General features: G+C 34.9%; 1 protein-coding gene across 1 annotated transcript in view; it reads right to left on the bottom strand.

Moving 5' to 3' along the window:
* TMEM196 (transmembrane protein 196) overlaps positions 1-24,525 on the bottom strand; it is an 84,053-nt gene extending 59,528 nt beyond the window's left edge. Inside the window, exon 1 of the mRNA XM_042919761.1 lies at positions 24,473-24,525. The gene's annotated coding sequence lies outside the window, so the exon portion shown is untranslated. The remainder of the gene's footprint in view (positions 1-24,472) is intronic.
* Between the last annotated feature and the right edge of the window lie 667 nt (positions 24,526-25,192).

Below are 25,192 nucleotides of genomic sequence, written 5' to 3' on the forward strand. Positions count from 1 at the left end.
ACCTATTTAAAAATAAAATGAAAAAGGCAAATAATAACCTGGAAAAATGTGAAACAATAATAACAGTTTTATTCTTAACATATAAAAAGCTATTTCAAACTAAAAAGAAAACAACTTGATTGTAAAGATCACAATCACAGGCAATTTTCATATGTAAACAAATATAACAAATGACTAGTTATTATTTTAAAAAATGATAATTCATATTGGGGTGAAGTTAAATATTTATTTTCATAAATACTGTGGAAATCTCCATGGGTACAATATTTTATTTTATTTTATTTTTTAATTTTTTTTTCAATATATGAAATTTATTGTCAAATTGGTTTCCATACAACACCCAGTGCTCATCCCAAAAGGTGCCCTTCTCAATACCCATCCCCCACCCTCCCCTCCCTCCCACCCCCCATCAACCCTCAGTTTGTTCTCAGTTTTTAAGAGTCTCTTATGATTTGGCTCTCTCCCACTCTAACCTCTTTTTTTTTTTTTTTTTTCCGTCCCCTCCCCCATGGGTTTCTGTTAAGTTTCTCAGGATCCACATAAGAGTGAGACCATATGGTATCTGTCTTTCTCTGTATGGCTTATTTCACTTAGCATCACACTGTCCAGTTCCATCCACGTTGCTACAAAGGGCCATATTTCATTCTTTCTCATTGCCATGTAGTACTCCATTGTGTATATAAACCCCAATTTCTTTATCCATTCATCAGTTGATGGACATTTAGGCTCTTTCCATAATTTGGCTATTGTTGAGAGTGCTGCTATAAACATTGGGGTACAAGTGCCCCTATGCATCAGCACTCCTGTATCCCTTGGGTAAATTCCTAAAAGTGCTATTGCTGGGTCATAGGGTAGGTGTATTTTTAATTTTTTGAGGAACCTCCACACTGTTTTCCAGAGTGGCTGCACCAATTTGCATTATGGGTACAAGATTTTAAAGCGATACCCAGCAATATTGATCAGGAGTATTAAAAATGCTAATATATTTTGACTCAGTAATTTAACTTATGCATTTTTATTCTAATAAAATATTCATTGATGATCAAAAGGATGACATATAAAAATGTTCGTAACAGTATAATTTTTAGGAAAAAAGTTAAAATCAGCCTAATTCTCCAATTAAAAGCTAAAATTATAAGAAAGAATTGTAAAGTTATAAAACAGAATAATCTATAGTCATTAAAATTATATTTTAAAATTATATACTATTTAGCAATAAATATGACTTGAAATTATACTTTAAAAATCATATAAGTAAAGAAAAAAATCCTAATTTTCTTTAAAAGTATGAATGTAAAAAACACTGTAAGGAATTATACATTTTATTAGTGCTCTAAGTGGTGATTATGTTTTTTATTCTCTCCTTTATACTTTCTGTACTTTTCAATTTGTGAACAAAATCTTGTATTAATTTTTAATCAGAAAAAGTTATACAATGAGAAACAGAAACTAAAAAGAACAGCAGTGTGAGGTTGCTTAATGTGGGTGGGAAAACACCTATGAATCTCAAAACCTCCATAGAGTATTATTATATTTAAATTTAATTTAAAATTTTAAGTTATGATAATGCTTGGAAATTAAAGTTGTGTTAAATATTCCCAGCTTAAGAAGCCAGGGGAATAAATCATAAATTTAAAAATAATTTTTTTAATCAGAAATCTTTAAGCTTTAAAAAAAATACATTCTTATGCCTTTAAATCATAAGGGAATATGGAAAATCCAATGAGAAGAGTTTATTCCTCCAGTGATAGGCCATAACTGTAGTAGATCAGAGGCCATAACTGTAGTAGATTATATGTCACAGGAGCTGAATAAGTATAAGGTTTCTGAGATTTCAAGGGAAACTCTTTTTGTTCAGCTAACTCTATATTCTCTCAACTTGTATGCCAATTGTTGGGAATAAATAAGAAACATCAGAAGTTCTGTTCACTTTTTCAGGCCACTGAGACACAAATAAAATTAGTACTTTATTTCACTTCCTGCATCTTCAATCAGTAAATCGTGAAGAATAAAAGCAGCTTTTACATTTTATTGGTAACTTAGGAATGTTCTTTGTTTGGAACTCTGTACACAGCCAACAGCAGTTAAAAATTTTAGGTTTACTGATTGGGCAGTTGCATTGCCATAAAAGTAGAATATTTAAAGAAGTAGGTCAAACTTTATTCTGAAGAGCGTGAGTTAGGAAGAGAACTATTACATAATATCAAAAATAAGTTAGATAATATTATTCTTCTCAATTACTGTAATTTGTTTACTCTCACCCATACACCAGAACTTGACTATGTGTGGGCTCAGACCCTGAAAACATTTTCTGAGCAGGGCAGGGTAATACTAATTCATGAGATAATACTAAAGATGAATAATAGCTAGTATCTATGGAGTGCTTACTGTGCATCAGACACTCTTTTAGCTGCTGGGAATAGCCCATAAATAAGACAGAATATCTGCCCTAACCAGTTTACACTCTGTGGGGGATTCAGACAACAAACAAGTCAACAAATGATTATATAATTTCAGATAGTGAAATAAATTGTTAAGGTATGGGAATGAAGTGCTGAATGGGTATGTTAGGTAGTGTCCAGAATGGGACACATGGTCAGAGAAACCTGGATGAAGGAGTGTGTGAACCTGAGGAAGAACTGGGGAAAAAAGCACAGTAGGCAAAGGGCAGAATGTTTCTGGAATGGCTAAAGCCCAGTGAGTTAGGTGGAAAGTAATTGGAAATGAGAATGAAGACGTGGCCAGTCACTAGATTATTTAAAGCTGCTTGACCATGGTAATATTTTGTACTTAATTCTAAGTTGATAGATTAGAAGCTTTTGAGAAGGGAAGTAACATGAAATGACTTATATTTTAATAAAATCTATTTCTGAATCTGCTAACTCCAGATGCAATCCACTGAGGGATGGGGCGGGAATGAAAGAAGTAGAAGTCTATTACAGCTCTAAAAATGAAGGCTGGAACTAGAGAGGTAGTGCTGTAGCTGGTGAGATGGACATTTTGACAATATTGTGCAAAGGAGAAATCTGAATTTAAAAAGCTAGATCATTCAAGGGGGTGCCTAGCTGTTTCAGTCAGTGGGACATGCAACCCTTGATTTTGGGGTTGGGAGTTCAAGCCCCATGTTGGGTGTAGATATTACTTTAAAAAATCAAATTAAAAAAAAAATAGAGCATTCAACTGTAATCTTATAGTGCTGTTGCTCCTTACCTTCATCACCTCCCGTACCCACCAATGGATATGTGTCACCGCTGGATGAAATCTGCAATCACTGCAGGCAGCATAGTACTCAGTATCCTCCAGTATTTGCGGGTATGGTATGTGATACTGAGTATTGCCAAGGAGGTACTCTATCTTTTGGGCATCTACTTCAGTAGTCAGGTGCAAACATACTCCATGAATAAAGTGGCTAATGAAATAACCCTAAGGATTACTGGTGCCAAGGATTACTGAAGCAGCACAATGTGACAGAGTTAGTGGAATGGGGGATAGATGGCCAGATGGAAGCTTCCAGAGAGTGTAGCCTTAGGTAGTAGTATCTTTACGCTTATTTGAAACATTTTTTTGGTGACACCTGTGCCCTTTTAGTGCCACGTAGGCCACTTGCAAGCAGTTTTGCAATTACAGATGGTTATCAGGAAACACTTGATATAAAAACATCTACTTGAACTTGAGGAACATTCACATTACTATAAGAAATTTCAGAAGAAATAATGTTAAAATGTTTGTGTTTTAAATATTATTTATGATGATTTGTAGTAATGACTGAAAATTATTATCAACTACTGATCCAAAAATAGTTTCTTGTCAAGAATTTGAAAAGACCATTTTAGCAAAGTTTTGATTAGGGATGATGTATCCCATTAATGGGAAAAATTTTAATATAGTCTTTTGTTAGAATATATTTGGAAAAAATATGAATTAAAAAGGTATTATTTTATCTAATATTTTATATGGTTTTAATCATAATCAGGCCATCTAAAGAAAATGTAATGATTTTTTAAATCAAACCCCATTGGGATGTCCCCAAATTCCCTCCCTTTTTTCCCCAGTGGACCATACATCTTCCATTATCTTCTCTATGTGCCATGATTTGAGAAAGGTCAGGAAGCTCAGAAAATACTGTACCCTAGGAAGGAACAGTTAAGAACGTGGAGATACTTCAGATGCTCATGTCTAAATAAATTAAGAGCTTATCTTGTCCTGTTGCTTCTTAGGATCATTCAGGAAGCATAAGGGATAATATCTCTTCTTTCAGTAGAACAAATTCATCTTGAGACTTCCTCTGCTCCAGGAGAAAGCCAAAAGCTTTGTTTTAGTAGAAGAAAAGAATTGGAAGGCCTTTGGTAGAGTTGAAGGAAAGGTTAGGGAGGACCGCATTTCCCAGGATTCAGGGACAGTGGAGGAGGTAATATCCCTGTGAGTGATAAAATCTGGTCCCTATGCTAATGCAGGGCCTTGGGAGGTGGAGCTGTTACATGTAGAGTTGTTATATGTGATCGCTGGTACAGGAAGAACCCTTGGAAATATCAAAAAGTCCTAGTTGCTGAGAGGAGATGAATGGATACTCTAAGTAGTCAAAGAATAGTCTTAAAATGGATCACATGGATTTATGCCACACTTTCCCAACCAAGGTTCTGCAAAACAATTAAGCTTTTTTTTTTTTTTTAAGAAATGAGTTATTTTTTTTTTTAATTTTTTTAAACGTTTATTTATTTTTTGAGACAGAGAGATACAGAGCATGAACGGGGGCGGGGCAGAGAGAGAGGGAAACACAGAATGGGAAGCAGGCGCCAGGCTCTGAGCCATCAGCCCAGAGCCCGACGCGGGGCTCGAACTCACGGACCCTGAGATCGTGACTTGAGCTGAAGTCGGACGCTTAACCGACTGAGCCACCCAGGTGCCCCAACAATTAAGCTTAACAGGAAATGAATATTTTGCCAATTTTACAAAGGATGGTTTATAGGTAGTACCATTTTAGGAACATAGGAGAAAAGATAATTCATTATATATAATGAATGTCTTAGGGCAGTAGGGCTTAACTCTTATGGAACCCCTGGTTGAGAAGGGATGATCTGGACAGTAACTTTCTCAGGAAAGACCATGATGGATCAAGGACAAAATTATTTTCCAACTTTTTGGATTGTGTATGATCTCTTGAACTCTTATACAACAATTCTTGGGTGGGAAAAATATCTCCCTGACCCTCCATCATATTGACTTTTATTAGAAACTCTGAAAACAGTAATTTAAGTTAAAGAATTTGAATTAAAAAAAAACAATGTGATGTTTCTTATTACATATATTTTTTGAGGAGAATGTTTATGCCAATTTTATGTAATAGACAATTATAAACCAGAAGACAGCAAAAGAGAGAACAAATGCTAATTTCATGAGAATTTAATCATCCTGTAAGGTACAACTTAGTTGAAGATTCTTATCACTTATAGAAGAGAATTGAGAAGAACCTGGAAAAACAGATTTCTTCTGTGAGGAAAAGTGGTATCTCAGCAAAATAGTAACTTGTCCATTTCATCAAGTATGGTTTTGTTTATTGTTCTATATCATCAGTGATACTAACAAAATATTTGGTAAATAGAGTTGGTGGAATCAGATATTCTCATTGTAATTTCATTTCTACATAGGAAATCTAACACTGTACTATGTTTTGAACTTCAAAGAACTTTAAGGGATCAGGGAAGATAAAATGATTGATTTCTAAATATACAAGGATTGAACTTATTCGGTAGCACTTAAATACTCTATCAGAGTCTCAATTCACTATAGTGCCAATAATTGGATTTGGCATGACATAATGATTTGTTCCCTTTATGTTTAAATACTAAGCCTAATTTAGGTATGGCCATTTTCCTCTAAGTTCAATCTTTTCATCATTTGTTCAAAAAAAATATTTACTGCCTGCCTGCAAAACACTGTTTTATGAACAGAAAACCTCTTTTTTTCAGTCAAAATTTTTAAAATATCATTTGTTTTAATGACATTACAGAGACACATTAATGTATTTTATGAAACAGACCTTTTATCTTTCTTATCCACCCACTAAGAGACAAATAATTGGTAACAAGACAAGCTAAAAATAAAGAAAAATATATATCCGATGTTAGTTACTTCTTAGTATATTTTAAAATGAGATTAATTTCTGTGTTTTGGATGCTAAACCAAACCAACATCTTGTCAGCAAAGCATTACTCCCTATAACTCACCCTCTGGCTGCTTAGACTGCGTTTGTTTGCACCGTCTTGAGAAATGGAGCTCACATTGCCTCTCTTAAATGAGTATTCCATAGTTGAATTGTTGTTACTCTCAGGAGACCTTTCTTTCTGGTGTTTAACCTAAATTGTTATTTTTAAAAAATAGATATACCTTCTTACACTAGACTATGATCATTTGTCCTTATTTTAGAATTTATACATTTCCCATATCTATGAGCTATTATTTTCATTCTCACTGACAAAGCAAAATGAGCATTTTTAACCTATCATCTTTCTTTTTTTTTTCTCAAAGGCATGGAACTTCATGGACTCTTTTACCACTTCCTAGGCTTCCACCACTTGGTCTATTGCTGGAGGCTCTTGAGCTGCCAAACATTAAAAAAAAAAATAGTTTTCCAGGTGCAATCTTAACACAGTCATATGGAAAGTGATAATAATCCTCTCACCATGGCACGCTGCCCAAAATAGCTATTGGCATCCTTTGACACTGTGAGGAAGCAAATTTTATATTAACTTATTTCACTTTACATCTACTTGGCAGTCATGCCATGTGACACAAGTTCATAGATAGAAGACCCCCCCTGATGACTGAGTTTGAGGTAATCCTACTCTAGCTAGAGAATATACAAAGTAATTGAAAATGAGTAACACATCACTCATTTCTCCACATCCGTGATACTGACAATTCAGTGGTCCGAAACCCATTACACAAGTACAGTCAGTGGTGATTAAGTTCTTTTGTGATGGTTTTACATACTTTGATTTTATTTAATCCTTACAATAACTCTGTGATATATTGTAGTTGGGTAAACTCAGTTTCAGAAGTTAAGTAGCTCAGGCTCTTAGAGCTAATTACTGACAGCTTCCCTACACACAATGACCTTTACATGATGTTTGGGTTTTTTGTTTTTGTTTTTGTTTTGAATGTGAACAGATCAGCTGCATTGCAGCCTGGATTTATTTTTGAGTAGAAAAAAAGAACAGAAGGTGGATAAACTGGTAAGAGCTGCAAAAAGGAAATGAAAAACAAACCCACAAACAAAAAACCCCACATGTAGTGTCTGCACACACAGGTTTACATAATGCTCCTTCAGGGTTTTTCCTTTCGAGGAGAAGTATAATATACAAACAGAAAAGTGCATGTAAGTGTTCAGATTGATGGGGTTTTGCAAATCAAACACATTCATGTAACCAGCACCCAGACCAAGAGCCTTAGACACTCTCCATGCCCACTTTTAGTAACTATCCACCCCACCACACTCCAAGATTAACCAGGATCGTGAGTTCTAACAACACATATTTTTGCCTGCTTTTGTATTTTATATCAGTGAAATTATATATCATAGTCTTTTATATTTGGCTTAACTTAACATTATGCCTATAAAATCCATATGTATTGTCACATGTAGCTCTATATTATTATTCTAATTGCTGTTTGCTATTCCAAAAAACATAAGTATACCACAATTTATTTATCCACTCTACTTTTCACAGGCATTTAGGTATTATAAACAGTACTATTATGAGCATTCTAGTATATGCCATTTGGTGAAATATGTACATATTTCAGATACATACACACACACTCCTCCTGGGAACAGAACTGCTGAGACATAGGTTGTACAAATATTCAACTTTGGTAAATACTGTCCAATAGGCTTCCAAAATGATTCTACCAGTGCCAATCATTTATTGTTATTACTTAATAATCACTATTACTGATTATTTCTTCAGTTATGACTCCTACTATCACCATTATTATTCCTTGAATAATGATTATGAGCCAGGCACTGTGTTAAGTACTATATGTGTGTGTGTGTGTGTGTGTGTGTGTGTGTGTGTGTATGTATATTCATGTGATATATAGAATACATAATTTATAATGTATGTAATATAAATATAAACATATGCAATATATAAGCACTATATATAAATAGCAACAATAATACAGTATACTCCTTGAGGTTGGAGTATATCTTCTTCTTTGAAAGTGGTATACCTTCAAAAATTCTTTGAAATTATTCTGCATAAGAAATTTGTCTTTTCTCCCTATTTATCCATTATTCAATCATTCGTTTATATCAGTCTAAAATTATTGATATTTATTTTATACTTTGGGTTATAATACAACATGACTTAATTTGCTCAAATTGTTCTCCCTTTGGCTATTAAGAACTCTTTCACTGATTCCAGCCTTAGTCGTAAAATCAGCCATCTATCCAGGGATGTATGGAGTATGGTATGGTATTAGAAACCAAGTTCTGGATACTTGATGTTTAGTTGATACTGGGATGTTGTTACTTGTAGGCCCTTTTGGCTGACAGCAAAAAAAGTATGGTATTTATACAAACTAGCATATATACACATTTATAAATATTTCTGTACACAGCCTTCAATGTTTATGTTAATCTAAATATCAGTGCATACTGATATTTAATTCTAATCTATTCCCACGTAGATCATTTTAGGATTCTCCCGATCCTTGTTCATAAATTCATATAACAACAGTGAAAAACATGACTCTCACCATCCACCATCTATTTACTTAATTGTTCAGTTCGAGTATATACCTATAGCAATATCAGAAATATTAACCAGTACTCCTGTGGGAATTAACTTTATCAAAGCAAACTTTATGTGCAGTTCCTCTTCCCCCTATTCTTAGAGAATCCACTCACTTTGAAATTACCTAAGTCAGCACCTTCTCCCACCCTACCTTAAGTGGGGTTGTTTCCTATATTTGTAATACAGTTAGATTTTCTTGTCACAAACTGCATTTCTTTCTGGGATCCCCAATACCCTAAATAATTTTTATAATGTTTACAAACATAGTTAGCTCTCTTTGCGATAAGGTTCTGTGGGTTTTGATCAATTCACAATATCATGTATCTACCATCAGAGTATCATACAGAATAGCTTTACTGCTCCCAACAAACCCGTGTGTTTCATTTATTCATTAGTCCCCCCAAACCTATAGCTAACACTGATCTAGTAACTGCCTCTATAATTTGCCTTTTCCAGAATATCATATAATTATAATCATTTAATGATATAATGATAAAGCCTCTCAGACTGGCTTCTTTCATTTCACGGTCTGCATTTAAAATTAAACTATGTCTTTTCATGGCTTGACAGCTGATTTCTTTTTTCACCAAATAACATTCCATTATATGAATATTCCAGCTTGTTTATCTATTCACCTATTGGAGGTTGCATCTATCTTTTGCCACTCATAAGCAACACAGTTATAAACATAAATGTGCAGGCTTTTGTGTAGACATAAGATTCTGAATCACTTGAATCTTCAAATCAGTTGAGGCTTTCAGGCCATGTTCATAGACTATCTTTTCATTTATTTATATCCATTATTTTTTTATTTTTTATTTTTTTTAATGTTTATTTATTTTTGAGACATAGAGAGACAGAGCATGAACAGGGGAGGGTCAGAGAGAGAGGGAGACACAGAATCTGAAACAGGCTCCAGGCTCTGAGCAGTCAGCACAGAGCCCGACGCGGGGCTTGAACTCACGGACCACGAGATCATGACCTGAGCTGAAGTCGGACGCTTAACCGACTGAGCCACCCAGGCGCCCCTATCCATTATATTTTTTGTTAGAGTTGTACAGTTTTCTGCAGCTCTGATCACAGGTAGATCTATGAACTCAACAGTGACTTCAGGAAAATGTCTCTCTGCATTTGACTTCTGTGTTCTTCTGTATTGGCTCTATTCTCATCTTGGCTCTCTCTAAACAATAACCTTAGAAAATTCACTTATTTTCTATGGGTTTAGCAATATCAGGAGAAACTGAAGTCTTTTCCAAGTGGTGAAAGTTTAGGGTGGGACTCTTGAGCCCCTTCTGTATCCGGTGCCCATTCTGAACCAGTCACAGTTACTCTAACTGGTCAATGAACTTAGGGGATGAGGTCAGTCTCATCACAACCACACAGACTGAGAGTGAGAGGAGACTGGTTCTCCAAAGGAAAATTGAAGTTACCAGAAATGGAGTAGGTATTTTTAATACTGGTCCAAGCAAGACTCTGCTACAGTGATGAAGTGTGACATCCAGTCACAATGTAATCATGCATCATTTTGATAGTAAAGAGATTTTGATGATGCCATATAAAGCAGAAATTAATGCTGAAAGCAGTTACTATGCTGGTTGACAATAAACAACTAGTTTGGCAGATTTCTATTCTCGGTTCAATTATCATTGTAAAATATGGTCTTAGATTTCTATCTGCTCATGATTAATTCTGACTCATAACCCAGCCTTTCCTAACAATTTGCCTTTAGAAATTTCCCAATAGAAATCTTGAGAAATTAGCATTAGCTAATCTGAAGAGCATGAAGTCTAGATGAAGGAAGTATAGCCAATTTATATAATGAGGCTCTAACTTATTCAACTATAAAAGACTACACAAAATTTGGGCTCTTGAATTGTTAAGAATATGATTTTTATATATCATTGGCAAATATCTTCTCCCATTTTGAAGGTTGCCTTTAAATTTGTTGATTGTTACCTTCACTGTGCAGAAGATTTTAACCTTGATTAAGTCCCAATAGTTTATTTTTGCTTTTGTTTCCTTTGCCTCCTGAGACGTATCAAGAAGAAGCTCTGGCTGGTGTTAAAGAGGTTGCTGCCTGTGCTCTCCTCTAGGGTTTTGATAGTTTCCTATCTCACATAGATCTTTCATACATTTTGAATTTATTTTTGTGTATAGCTTAAGAAACTGATCCAGTTTTATTCTTTTGCATGTTGCTGTCCAATTTTCCCAACATCATTTGTTGAAGACACTGTATTTTTTCTGTTGGATATTCTTTCCTGCTTTGTTGAAGATTAGTTGACCATATGGTTGTGGGTCCATTTCTGGGGTTTCTCTTCTGTTCCATTGATCTATGTGTCTGTTTTTTTTGCCAATACTGTACTTTCTTGATCACTACTGCTTTAAAATATAACTTGAAGTCTGGAACTGTGATACCTCCAGCTTTTCTTTTCTTTTTCAGGATTGCTTTGGCTATTCAGACTCTTTTGTGGTTCCATACAAATTGTAGGATTATTTGCTCTAGCTCTCTGAAAACTGCTGGTGGTATTTTGATAGAGATTGCATGAAATGTGTAGATTGCTTTGGGTAGTATGGACATTTTAACAATATTTGTACTTCTAATCCATGAGCATGGAATGTTTTCCATTTTTTGTGTGTCATCTTCAATTTCTTTCATCAATGTTTTATAGTTTTCATAGTACAGATCTTGTAAATGACACATCTGATAAAGGGTTAGTATCCAAAATCTATAAAGAACTTATCAAACTCAACACCCAAAAAGCAAATAATCCAGTTAAGAAATGGGTAGAAGACATGAATAGCATTTTTCCAAAAAAGACATACAGATGGCTAACAGACACATGAAAAGATGCTCAACATCACTCATCATCAGGGAAATATAATTCAAAACTTCAATGTAGTATCACCTCATACCTGTCAGTATGTCTAAAATCAACAACACAGGAAACAACAGATGTTGGCAAAGATGCGGAGAAAGGGAACACTCTTACACTACTGGTGGGAATGCTAACTGGTGCAGTCACTCTGGAGAACAGTATGGAGTTTCCTCAAAAAGTTAAAGATAGAACTACCCTATGATCTAGCAATTGTGCTGTTAGGTATTTACCTGAAGCACAAAAAAAAAAATACCGATTCAAAGTGATACCTGCACCCCAATGTTTATAGCATCATTATTAACAATAGCAAAATTATGAAAATAGCCTAAATGTCCATCAACTAATGAATGGATAAAGCAGATGTGGTATACACACACACACACACACACACACACAACCAATGGAATGTTATTCAGCTATAAAAAATAATGAAATCTTGCCACTTGCAATGACGTGGAAGGAGCTAGAGTGTACAATGCTAAGCAAAATAATTCAGATAAATACAAATATAGGATTTCCCTCATATGTTGAATTTAAGACACAAAACAGATGAACATAGGATGACAAAGAGAGAGGCAAACCATAAAGCATACTCTTAACTTTGGGGAACAAACAGAGAGTTGCTGGAAGGGATATAAGAAAGGGATGGGTTTAATGGGTGAGGGGTGTTAAGGAGGGCACTTGTGATGAGCACTGGGTATTGTATGTAAGAGATGAATCACTAAATTCTACATCTGAAACTAATATTACACTGTATGTTAAATAACTGGAATATTTTAGAAGTTCATTTTATTTTTTATTTTTGAGAGAGAGAGAGAGAGCAGGGAAGGGCAGAGAGAGAAGGAGAGAAAGAAAATCCCAAGAAGGCTCTGCACCAGCAGCACTGAGCCCAATGTGGGGTTCAAACCCCCAAATGAGATCATGATCTGAGCCAAAACCCAGAGTCAGATGCTCAACCAAATGAGCCACCCAGGTGCTCCTAACTGGAATTTAAATAAAAACCTGAAACTACCAAAAAATATGGTTTAGATCTGGATTTCATTGTAAATATCCACATTTACATTCATTATACATAATGAATTATTATGTATACATATGTATGTAATACATAATTATTATTCTTGTAGAGTAGATGGGGTCAGAGAGTTTTTTATAGTTGTGATATAATTGGTATATAACATTGTACAACATAGTGATTTGATATTTGTATGTATTGTAAAATGATTTTCACAATAAGTTTAGTTAACATCCATCTCTACACATAGTAACAATGCTTTTTTGTACTGTGATGAGAACTTCTAACATCTACTTTGTTGGCAACTTTCAAATATACAATACACTATTGTTAATTAACTATAGTCATCATACTGTATGTTACATCCCAGGACTTATTTCCGTTATAACTAGACATTTGTATCTTCTGATCACCTTCACCATATTTCCCATCCCCAACCCTCCAGCCTCCACCTCTTGTAACCACCAATCTGTTCTCTGCATCTGTGAGGTTTTTGTTTTTGTTTTGTTTCATTTTTTTAGAGTCTACATATAAGAGAGATCACGCAGTATTTGTCTTTCTCTGTCTTACTTATTTTACTACACATATTTTTTAAAACAAACTTTGCTTAAGCTATTCTTTTAGAGGAAGCATGGGTGAGAATGATTTCTCCTTCATAAGTGATCATAGAGTTCCTTTGTGTAGTAGGAGAAAGGGTAGTTAATTAATATCTAATCAAAGTAATGTTACTACATATTAAGATAGCAGATATGGATGAATTAGAAATACTATACCAAATGAATGAACAAGTTCATTTTAGAAATATCAATACAAATGTTTTCTGTGTGTGGCAGAATCCCTGGAGCATAGGCAAAGTCAACAGAGAAGGAGGCACACATTTAAAAATAGCTCTCATAAAATGTGAATTAGTCAAGCAAAGAAATATCACATTATTTGTTGAGCTGAACTTTGCATGGTAAACATTTCATCACTCATTTTATTCCCTTCACTCTCATTGTGCTCCTTCAGTATCCTGAGGAGGGAGAACACATTGAACATGCTATTTTTATAACAGTCCACAAAGTAATAAGCAGGTTACTGAACAGTTTACAAATCAGCAGTGATCTGAAATGGAACACACACATTATTTGTTCCCTTGGCATTATTTCAACTCTTTGTCCATACTGATATTTCATATTTAGAAACATAATAATAATGTATCCTGACAGGTGCAAAGAATGGAAAAATGATTCTTTTCACTCTTCAAATATTTTCCTGGATACAGGCTTGAGCCTTATGCTTGGATAGATAACAATCCTATTCTGTTGTCACTATCAACAATATAACTTCTTTCCATCGTCTGGAAAGCCATATTCTAGGAGGCTATTATTTTGGGGTCTACAGAGGCCATGGCCTTGCTCTCAGCTACTTGTTGACTATGATGAATTTCAGGAATAGATCCAGGACATATCATAGGGGACAGCAGACATTAAAAATCGCCCATTTAAGGAAGCATTTGGATATTGAAATGAAGTATTTCACTATTTCTCAAATCAGGTGGTGGTTAAAGGTATATTTCAGCTCACTATTCTTGCTTCTTCCTCAATGAAACATGAGCCATTAAGTCTTTGTTTCACTCCATTTATGGATGCTTTAAAATGCAGCAAAATGGATTATTAATAATTTAAAAATTATTTTTAAACACCTGAACACATAGACCTGTGTCTATGCTTCCTAAGGGAGATTATTTATCATATCCAGTCACTTTAACCTCAGCATTCACTCAATCACATCCTTTTAATTCAGTGAACAGAAGGCACTCTGCTGAGATAAATGACACATGGTTCTTTCACTTATAATGTGGAGAATAAAAAAGACATATATACAATTAATTATAACATAAGGTAGAATAGAGTGCTGCACAATTTTTATTTATCTGTCCAGTTTGAGCCTTACAAAAATCATTTCAGTAGAGAACCTCAAAATCCAGGTGTCTACCTTGATATCTCTCTCCTTTCCTTCATAAGAACAAGAACAAAGTCTATCGTTCTCTTGTTCCCCTCAATGTATTTGGAATATATTGGCTATTCTGTGTATACATATTGAATAATTGAATGAATAAATGTGTATAAAATAATTCAATAAAGGATAAAAATGACAGATTTATCTGGGGGTAGAGGTGATGAGAAGTAGAGGAAGCTCATGTGGTTTCTCACCTGGTTTCCCAGATTTCTAGTTTTGGCAACTAGATGGGTATTAACAGTAGGCTTTAGGGGAGGGGTGATATACAGTTTTGGAAATGTGGAAGGGAAGAGGAAATAATGCCATCGAGACATTCAAGATTAAATAAACAATAAAGAGAAACACAGGTATGGATCTCAAAAGACAGTATGGTACAGATGTAGATTTGGGAAAAGTCACAGGTGTGAATTAAAAGTATGAAGCAAGCAAAGAATATACTTAAGAATAGATCCTTTGAGAATGATACTATAAAGGCTGGGAATTATGAGAATAGCAGGTTTTTCAATGCAATTCCACTGCAGATGTAATTTTATAAGACATAGGGTCCTGATTCTTATACAAAGATATTTTGATCTGACTTTTCCTCAAAGTTTCAGATATATAAGCATGATGAAAATCAGCCACAAATGCAACGTTTAGACAAGGGGAGCAGAAAACAGAATTTAGAATAGGTTAATAAAAAAGAGGGGCGCCTGGGTGGCTCAGTCGGTTGAGCAGCCGACTTCGGCTCAGGTCATGATCTCACGGTCCGTGAGTTCGAGCCCCGCGTCGGGCTCTGTGCTGACAGCTCGGAGCCTGGAGCCTGTTTCAGATTCTGTGTCTCCTTCTCTCTCTGACCCTCCCCCATTCATGCTCTGTCTCTCTCTGTCCCAAAAATAAATAAAACTTAAAAAAATTAAAAAAAAAAAAAAGAATTACAAAGAAAAATATATTGCTCTTCTATTCATCTTGGAACTGAGATTTTCTTTTTACTTTGAACCATTTCTTTAGATCAGTACATTTGAGAAGAAGAGGCTGAAGAAACATTGAGGGAAGAAAACCAATGCAGAGGCCATGAGGAATGAAGGATAGTATCCAGGATCATACCTGCTCTGTGTAAGCAGCTATGAGGCCCTAGACACATATTAATTTAGTCCTGATAAATGTCTAAAAAATAGATGTTGTGATCACTGTTTCCACGGGAGAAAACAGACTCTGAGAGGTAAGGGATTACTTGAGGGTGTGTGGTTCTAAGCAGGGAGCATGAAACAGATCTCTTTGAATTCTGCCCACTATTCCTTGAATGAATCTTTCAAGAGTCAGAATCTGTTATGAGAATTAAGTACATAAAAGATGAGAGATGCAGTCAACCAGGAAATTTGTTTGGATAAAGGTACTGTTTATCAATTCCAGTGAGGTACTGACGAGAGGTATATTTCAGTTTGTCTGTATCAGAGCCTCCATTCTCTTTGCTTATGGCGGAGCTTGATGTTTGGTGGTCTCTTCTTATTGGTTGCTGCCATGTCATAGTTACTAAGCATTTTGAATGTTTCCTCTAGGAACCATTAATATCATGTAAGGTACTGAATCTGGAGCAATTAATCATGGTAAATGTATAAAAGAGTCATGTTATATACAGAGGAAAAAAAAGAAGAAAAGAGAAATTTTGTCTGAGATCTCTTTTATGGGAATTCAAATGAAAGAATTGATCGGAAGATATAATATAGACTAATATAGTTTATAGGCCTTTTATGCAAGAAACACCAGAGATAGAATTTACTGCATTTTCAATTATTATCGTTAGTAGACTATGCTCATATTGGAGTCAAAGTATCCTGTGTTCAAACCTTATCTTTTAACATGCTAGTTCTAAGACAAAGAGTGATTTTGTCTCTCAGATCCTCAGTTTCATCATGTGTAAAATTAGTATAGTAATACTACACATGTAGACTTGTTATGAGAATTAAATGATATATTTTAATAGGCTTGTATAATGTCTGGGATATTACAGACACTCAATGAATCATACTTTTATTATATTATTACTAGTTGAAATTATTTTTTTGAAAGACAGAAATTTTGGCATGGACATATAAACAAATTCCTCTTACAGGAGAAGAAATGTCAAATAATCGAAGGTGATACATTCTTGTTTTAGTAAACTAAGAGACAGGAAATGAAAGCAAAGGGTTATGCAAATACCCCAGGTCCATTCCAAAGCTGGCTTGCAAAGTATTAATCTTTCGAGTCCTTTTGAAGAGGACTGGTACATCTTTAACCAAGAACTGAATTTTTTCCTGATTTGAGCTAGTGTATTCTTGCACACTCTTAAAGGTAGCTCTCAAATTCATTATATGATTTAAATTTTAGTCAATGTTCCAGAATAAAAGAACTGCACTTATGCTTTTCAAAATCCTCTAAAGACTGAACCCAATCTGTATTTCCAAACATCGTCTACTATTGCATTTCAGTCATTCTATGCTCTAAATCAACTGAATTACTTTCTCTTTTTTATCTACATCCCATGCTTTCCCACTTTAATTCTTTTGCTTGAAGTTGTTGCTTTTCCCTACCATAACTTCCTCATAATCTCTGTCTGTATCTACCCATACTGACAGGCGCTGCTCAAGAACCCTGATCTGGAAAGTCTTCCTGCAAGCAGAACTAATCCTTCCTGCTCTAAATTATTTTAATACTTTGCCCTTAATCCCTCTGATGACATTTGTCACCTTCTTCATTAGATTATATTTAGGTATGTTTAGCTTCTCTGTAAGACATTATTAGTACCTAGACAAGAAATGTACCTTATTCAGTTTTGTACTCTTACAATGCCTGACATAGTGCCTGGATGCAATACAGGAAACAAAAAATGGAAGAAATAATTTATCTAGGTTTCATTGTATATACTGTATCATTACCATTTTAACTTTATTTCTAGGATTCTGAGGTCACCTGTGTCCCTCAGGACATGCAAGAAATGTGGACTCTCTCCTTTTGGAGAGTCTATGCAATTTCTATGCCATAGAATCTTAAAGAGACATCTTGACTTTGCAACTATCACCTAAGTTAAATAGATATTGAGGGATTTTCAAGCCCTTGATACTTTGCTATTGCCTTATGTTCTCTCAAATTTGGTTTCCTGTTTTATAACGTTAGGAGTAAGATTTTTCTCAGTATTATAAGAAGTACCTTACAAATAATTTTGCAAATTCTAAGTTCTTTTAAACTGTTTTCTTCCAAGTGTTAAAATTTCCTGTACTGCTTTCTCTTCTTCACACATATTTCAGGGTTCTTTGATAAAAATAGGATGTTTGAATATGTTATAAATTTGTTTAAAGACCAATCCTTGTATATTTCAAGTAGACTAGTAATTACACTCATACAAGTAACTTACACTTTTACATTTAATATGTTGATCTGAAAATGTATGAAGATTATAAAAATAATCATACTAGCACATATTTTATATTGAATAACATTACATATTACATATTTTCATTTATATAGTAGTTTGTTTTATTTAAGACAGAATTGTATTTGTTGCTATTTTTATGGTGGGTGTATAACTTATACACTATTACTAAATGAGAAGAGGCACCTTTTATAAAATTTAAACTGATGCTTAAAATGAGCTATTTCACTACACGCCTATCAGAATGGCCCAAATTGAGAACACTAACAATACCAAATGTTGGCAAGAATGTGGAGCATCAGGAACTCTCATTCATTGCTGGTAGGAATGGAAAAAAGTACAGGCACTTTGGAAGGCACTTTAGTGGTTGCCTACAAGATTATATATACTCTTGCCATATGATCCAGCAATCGTGCTTCTTGGTATTTACCCAATGGTGATGAAAACTGATGTCTACACAAAAGTCTGCATATGGATGCCTATATCAGCTTTATTCATAATTGCCAACACTTGAAATCAGCCAAAATGTCCTTCAGTAGGTGAATGGATACATAAACTTCAGCATATGCAAACAATGAGATATTATTCAGCAATGAGAAGAAATGAGCAATCAAGCCATAAACGGACCTTAAAGGTATTATGCTAAGTAAAGTAAGTCAGACAGAGAAAGACACTCTATGATCCCACTTACATGTGGAATCTAAAAAAAAAAAAAAGCTACACTTATAGAAACAGAGAGTGGAATGGTGATTACTGGGAGCTGGCAGTGGGGGGAGGCAAGGGATCAAAGGGTACAAACTTCCAGCTACAAGATGAATAATTTCTGGGGATCTAGTGTACAGTATGGTGGTCCTAGTTAACAATATTATATACTTTAAGGTTGCTAAGAGGGTCCATCTTAGATATTCTCATCACGAAAAAGTTGTAATTATGTGAGGTGATGGATGTGTTCACTAAATTTATTGCTGTAATGTAATTTAATGTAATTAAATTAATGTAATTTAATGTAATTAAATTAATGTAATGTAATGTAAAATTATTTAATCATTTTGCAATATACACATATATCAAATAGTCATGTTGTACACCTTAAACAGAATGTTATATATCGATTATATATCAATAAGACTGGAAAGATTTTTATTTTTTTTTATTTTTTTAATGTTTTATTTATTTTTGAGACGCAGAGAGACAGAGCATGAGCAGGGGAGGGGTAGAGAGAGAGGGAGACACAGAATCTGAAGCAGGCTCCAGGCTCTGAGCTGTCAGCACAGAGCCCCATGCGGGGCTTGAACTCACAAACCGCGAGATCATGACCTGAGCCAAAGTCGGATGCTTAACCCACTGAGCCACCCAGGTGCCCCTGGTAACATTTTTAAATACAAGAAAAATGAAGTAGGAAGTAAAGATACTCAAGACTAGAGAAGTAAACAGAGGTGAGATCATGAAGGCCCTTAGACCTCAGTACTTACTCTCTCTAGCTGGTTAAAGTGGTTCAAGAGCAAGAGTGACAAGATGAGATTTCCAATTAGAGAGTTTGCTGGGATTGTGGCTAATTTTGAAAGATTATATTGGATGCCAGTGGGTCATTTAGAAGGATACTATGGAAACCCTGGGGAGAGAAATTGGTTTCCTGGATGAGGAGAATATCGTTGGGAATGGAAGGGGGGAATGGGTGTTTATGGTTAGGAGTTAGAATCAATGTATTTTGGAAACTGTTGAAGTGTGGAATGAAGGAGAAGAAAGAATTAAATACAATGCCTATGTCAGTGTCTTGATCACTGTAAATTTAAGTACAGGATTGGCTGGTTTGGGACATACAGAGTTTGCGTTGCTATGGAACATTCAAGCAACTCGATTAATGGAGAGCTAGGTAGTCAGAACTACATCTGGGTGGGGAAGGTGTGGGGCTTTTGATTGGGAGTTAGATCAATGGTAACTGAAGACTAATAATAGGAGAAATGTCCAATGAGAGAAGAAGGCCCTAGCTGAAAAGAATCTAGAGAAGCGGCAATATACAATGAGCTGGCAGAGGAATCAGGGACTATGGTGAATATTGAGCAATAGTAGCCAGGAATTTAAGGAAAGGAAAACCAAGAGGATATGATGCAATTGTAGAAAAGATAAAAAAGTACTTCAAGAAGAATGGAGTGGGCATCAGTTAATTGTTGAAGTTTAAATAAAATACATTCTTCAAGGTATACATTATATGTGGTACCTTATTTATTAAAATCTACTACCAGTAAGAACATAGGTAATTATAACAATGGTACATTACTATCATTATTTTTATTATCAATACCATTATATTATTATTAAGTCTGATTAGAGATATTTTATTTTTAACTAAGTTTTATAATTTGAATTTTATAAACATATTTTTGTTCATTTATCCCCTTGAGATAGAATGAACACTCTTTATAATTGAACTAAAACTGATAATCATGCACACTTCAAAATCCAAGTAGTAATATTCAGTTATTAACTAATAATTATCTGAAGATGACTATGGTGACACTTAAAGTTTTTTAAATTAAAAACATTTTTTAATGTTTATCCATTTTTTGAGAGAGAGCGTGCGCGCTGGTGCCTGAGTGGGGGAGAGGCAGAGAGAGAGTGAGACACAGAATCCAAAGCAGGCTCCAGACTCTGAGCTGTCAGCACAGAGTCCAACTCAGGGCTTGAACCCATGAACTGTGAGATCATGACTTCAGCAGAAGTCAGACGCTTAACCAACTGAGCCCCCCAGGTGCCCCTTAAATTTTTAAATCAAATAGTTACTGTTACATAATTTAAATTTAGCTAGCTGATGTTCTTAGAATGTGTTATATTGTCTATGTCATGATTTATTTTAAAACGCTTCTAAATAAACAGTATGCTGACTGATTTACTTGAATCCAAAACCAAGGAGTAATTTTTAGTGACTAAATTATACCAATTAGGAGTCAATACTCTGGAGGTGGCTCTTTAAACTTTTTTTTTTAATGTTTATTTATATTTGAGAAAGAGAGACACAGAGTGAGAGTGGGGGAGGATCAGAGAGACGGAGACACAGAATCTGAAGCAGGCTCAAGGCTCTGAGCTGTCAGGACAGAGCCCAATGTGGGGCGCAAACTCACAAATGGTGAGATCGGACCTGAGTTGAAGTCGGACGCTTAACTGACTAAGTCACCCTGGAGGTGACTCTTCAAACTTTATTAACATCAAGATCAAAATTGTTACCAGGAGTAGGTTAATTAGCATAAAGGATGCTGGAAAAAATGCAAGATTTGTTGTTAGCCATAAAATTCTATGAAATATAAAAGCTTTATTTTTTAACTAAGGAATGGAATAAGCTGATGTAACTTTTTAATGTTCAAAGTTGATATTCTAAAACACCTCTAGACATAAACAAACATGCTTATTTTCTGTGTAAACAAAGCACACAAATATTTTTAGAGGTCACTGACTTAATATTCTTTAGAGGGAATAATTAAAAATCAATTTCAGATTATGACTTTGTTGATTTCAGTGATAGTATAATTTAAAATGATAACTGAATTTATCCATTTTTACAAGTACATATCCCAAAAATACATTAAAAAGTATAAACTTTCCAATTTGGATGAAGGACTGTTTGCATTTTAGAGTGTTCACCACATGGTTTTTAATCTTGAAGATCAACAGGGATATCTGATAAAATTTTGGATTTAAAAAACCAAGATCCTTCATCCTTCTCTGTCTCTTATCTTTTACTGTCATACTAAGGAACCTATAGATGTTTAGCCCTTGGGAATAAGCAAGAGAAGAGTAGGTGTAAAGAATCAGTCTTGATGAGTAAAGGGAATTAAGTAGAAGAAAACATTACTCTCACAACCCAAATTATCTGACTTCCAACAGAATTCCATATTAACCATCCTAGAAACTTCCAGAGAAAGCTATTACACATTCAGTGTTTTATAATCCTCAGTGTCAAGATTTTTTTTTCTACATCTAATGCAAATGCTTAACTGACAAAATCCTTAGAGCTGCTTCTTTTTTTTCTACCTCCAGGCAACGTGCTATCCTCAGGAGGATGACACATACTTAGAAGTTATTATTTAGCTGCTCCCCTGCTTGTTATTCAATGGATGCTCATAGTAATCTAACTCATACCAGCTCGGAAACTCCAAATCAGGGGTGGGAGAGCTGAGGAAGAAGGCTGGACAGAGAGCAGATAGCAAAAATCACAGACCACAAGAGTCCATGTAGGGATGACAAGCCAAGTGTGGAAGTTTTTTGGCAGAGAAGGAAAAGGCAACCAGAAGCTAGCCAGAAATAGCATACCCTAGAATATAACATAAGTGACAACACTGTGGATTTCTTAGAAAGATAAACTTGTAACAGTTCATAGATGCAAGCAAATTTTGCCTTTGAAGGTTGTTAACGAGTGAGACCATGCATTTATTGGAATGTTGGTGTGACTGCCCAAGACTATTTTGGAATTTTTTTTGGAAAAGCCTTCAGAACCTTTGGTATACTCATCTAGCTCTCCCTAATGTAAGAAGATTTCCAGCCATTAATGGAATATTTACTAAAGTATATAGTTTCCCATTAAACTACCTCAGAATCACCTAATATAGCTAGTTAAATAGGAATTTCTTGGGTTAGGGCCCACGGTTTGCATTTTTGCAGATTTTTAATGTTTTCATTAAACCATTGTATTAAAAGATGATTTGGTAAACATACAGAATTCTGTGGGGCCAAATCTGGTGACTGTGCACAGTTATACAAATGTGGACCAGGGATACATAGGATTATAAAGGAAAGAAATGGATTTTCTCATGTTACTTGTCAACTACGTTAGACTTTTCCAGAAGAAAATTTCCAAATGTTTTGAGAAACACTGTAATGGTGACATTGAAAACTTTGAAGACCTTTGAAAATATATAATATGTGATATGTCTATTTTAAAATGGGCCATTTATTTTATTCTTTCAAATTTTTATTTAAATTCTAGTTAGTTAACATGTAGTGTAGTATTGGTTTCAGGAGTGGAATTTAGTGATTCATCATTCACATATAACGCTCAGTGTTCATCACAACAAGTGTGCTCCTTATACCCATCACCCATTTAACCCATACCCTGCCTACCCCGCATCCAGCAACCCTCATTTTTTTCTCTATCGCTAGGAGACTCTGACACTGTCTCCCTCTCTTTTGTTTTCTTCCTTCTCCTATGTTCCTCTGTTTTGTTTCTTAAATTCCACATGAGTGAAATCCTATGGTATCTGTCTTTCTCTGACTGACTTTATTTTGCTTAGTGTAATACACTCTAGCTCCATCCACGTTGCTGCAAATGGCAAGATTTCATTCTTTTGATGGTTGAGTAATATTCCATTGGGTATATGTGTATATGGTGTGTGTGTGTGTGTATGTAGATGTGCATGAATATATATATATACATATGTATGTATATATATGTATATATATATGTATATATGTATGTATATATACCACATTTTCTTTATCCATTCATCAGCTAATGGAAATTTGGTCTCTTTCCATAACTTGGCTATTGTTGATAATGCTACTATAAACAGTGGGTGCATGTGCCCCTTCAAATGAGTATTTTTATATCCTTTGGGTAAATACCTAGTAGTACAATTGCTGGATCATAGGGTAGTTCTACTTTTAACTTTTTGAGGAAACTCCATACTGTTTTCCAGAGTAGTTGCACCAGTTTTCATTCCCTAAAAAGGTGCCATTTAAAAATAGTAACACCTTGCAGTAAATTATTTTAAGACTTTTTAAACCCTTGCCTGTATATTATTATAGTATAAAAATATCATGCTTCTCGCCCAGGAGATTTTGAAGTATCCCCTTGTGAAGGTGATAGAACATGTTTTGTTGAGCATTACTGTTTGCATTCAAAAGAGCAAGAATTACTTTTTCCAAAATTATAATAATTTAATTAGAATGTACTTTACTGAACAGGCTACCCATGCTGCCCTTCAATGTTCTGATGCTTCCTTGAAGAGAGTAATTTTTTCCCAATCGAGAACATTATCATACAGAGAATGTAGGAGGGAAACTGGAAAGTAAATACTTATTTTTATATACACTTTTTTTTTCAGGCAAGTGTTGTTAGTAAACTTAAACATCCATTAGGTTCACTCTTCCTGCCCAGCCCCTGGGAGGTGCTGTTTAGTCAGAATTTTTCACGTCTACTATGATCAAATTTATAAGATGATTATTTAATTTTCTTTTCATTTTATTAAAGAATTCATACATTAAAGACAATGATACAATCTACCTCCTCCTACTAAGTTAAAGGTGTTGTCACGTAAGCAGTAGCCACAGGCAGGTGTTTCTCCCCATTATGTGAAAAGATAGTGGCAAAAAGTCAGTGAACACAATTTTCAAAAATTACCTTTTAGCAGTATTTTCCCAGGTGGCTGCTAAATCTTAAATATCCATGTTCAGCTCAGGTTCCATCTTGGCATAAGCAGTGAAGAAATTTAATGACATCCAGGTGTGGAGATGGTTGCTACTCGCCTGGGAATTGGAGACGTTCTTAGCCAGTCTGAAAATCAGTTTCAGAATTCCATATATTTGCATTTACTCCTTTCTCTTCAGCACAATAAATAGTTATGCTGTGCTAAGGAAACTTTGCTAACATCTAATTTAAGAAGAGTTGGTAAATGGTATTCACAGAATGGACAATATAAATGGAAATCTTAATGAGATGGCAGCAGATCTCAGAGAGCAAGTTTGCTGAAGACTCCAAGTTCCCTCATTGGGACTTAGATGCTTAGACTTGGACACTTGGGGAAAACCCTCACACCATGGATGTGCTGAGTATGGATGGAATCACCTGTGTCTCATCAAGGTCTGACCAACTTAGCTGAACTTGGGGCATGTTAATAAAGAGAAGTTAGAGTTGTCAATTTAGTCTTTGGTATTATCGCTATTTGTATTGACTGATTTTCAATCTTCTCTAGACATACTTCATAATACTGAGTTTCTTTTTTTTTTTCAATATATGAAATTTATTGTCAAATTGGTTTCCATACAACACCCAGTGCTCATCCCAAAAGGTGCTCTCCTCAATACCCTCCCTCCCCTCCCTCCCAGCCCCCCCCCACCCCCC

Source organism: Panthera leo, chromosome A2, assembly GCF_018350215.1.
Source record: "Panthera leo isolate Ple1 chromosome A2, P.leo_Ple1_pat1.1, whole genome shotgun sequence".
NCBI lineage: Eukaryota > Metazoa > Chordata > Mammalia > Carnivora > Felidae > Panthera > Panthera leo.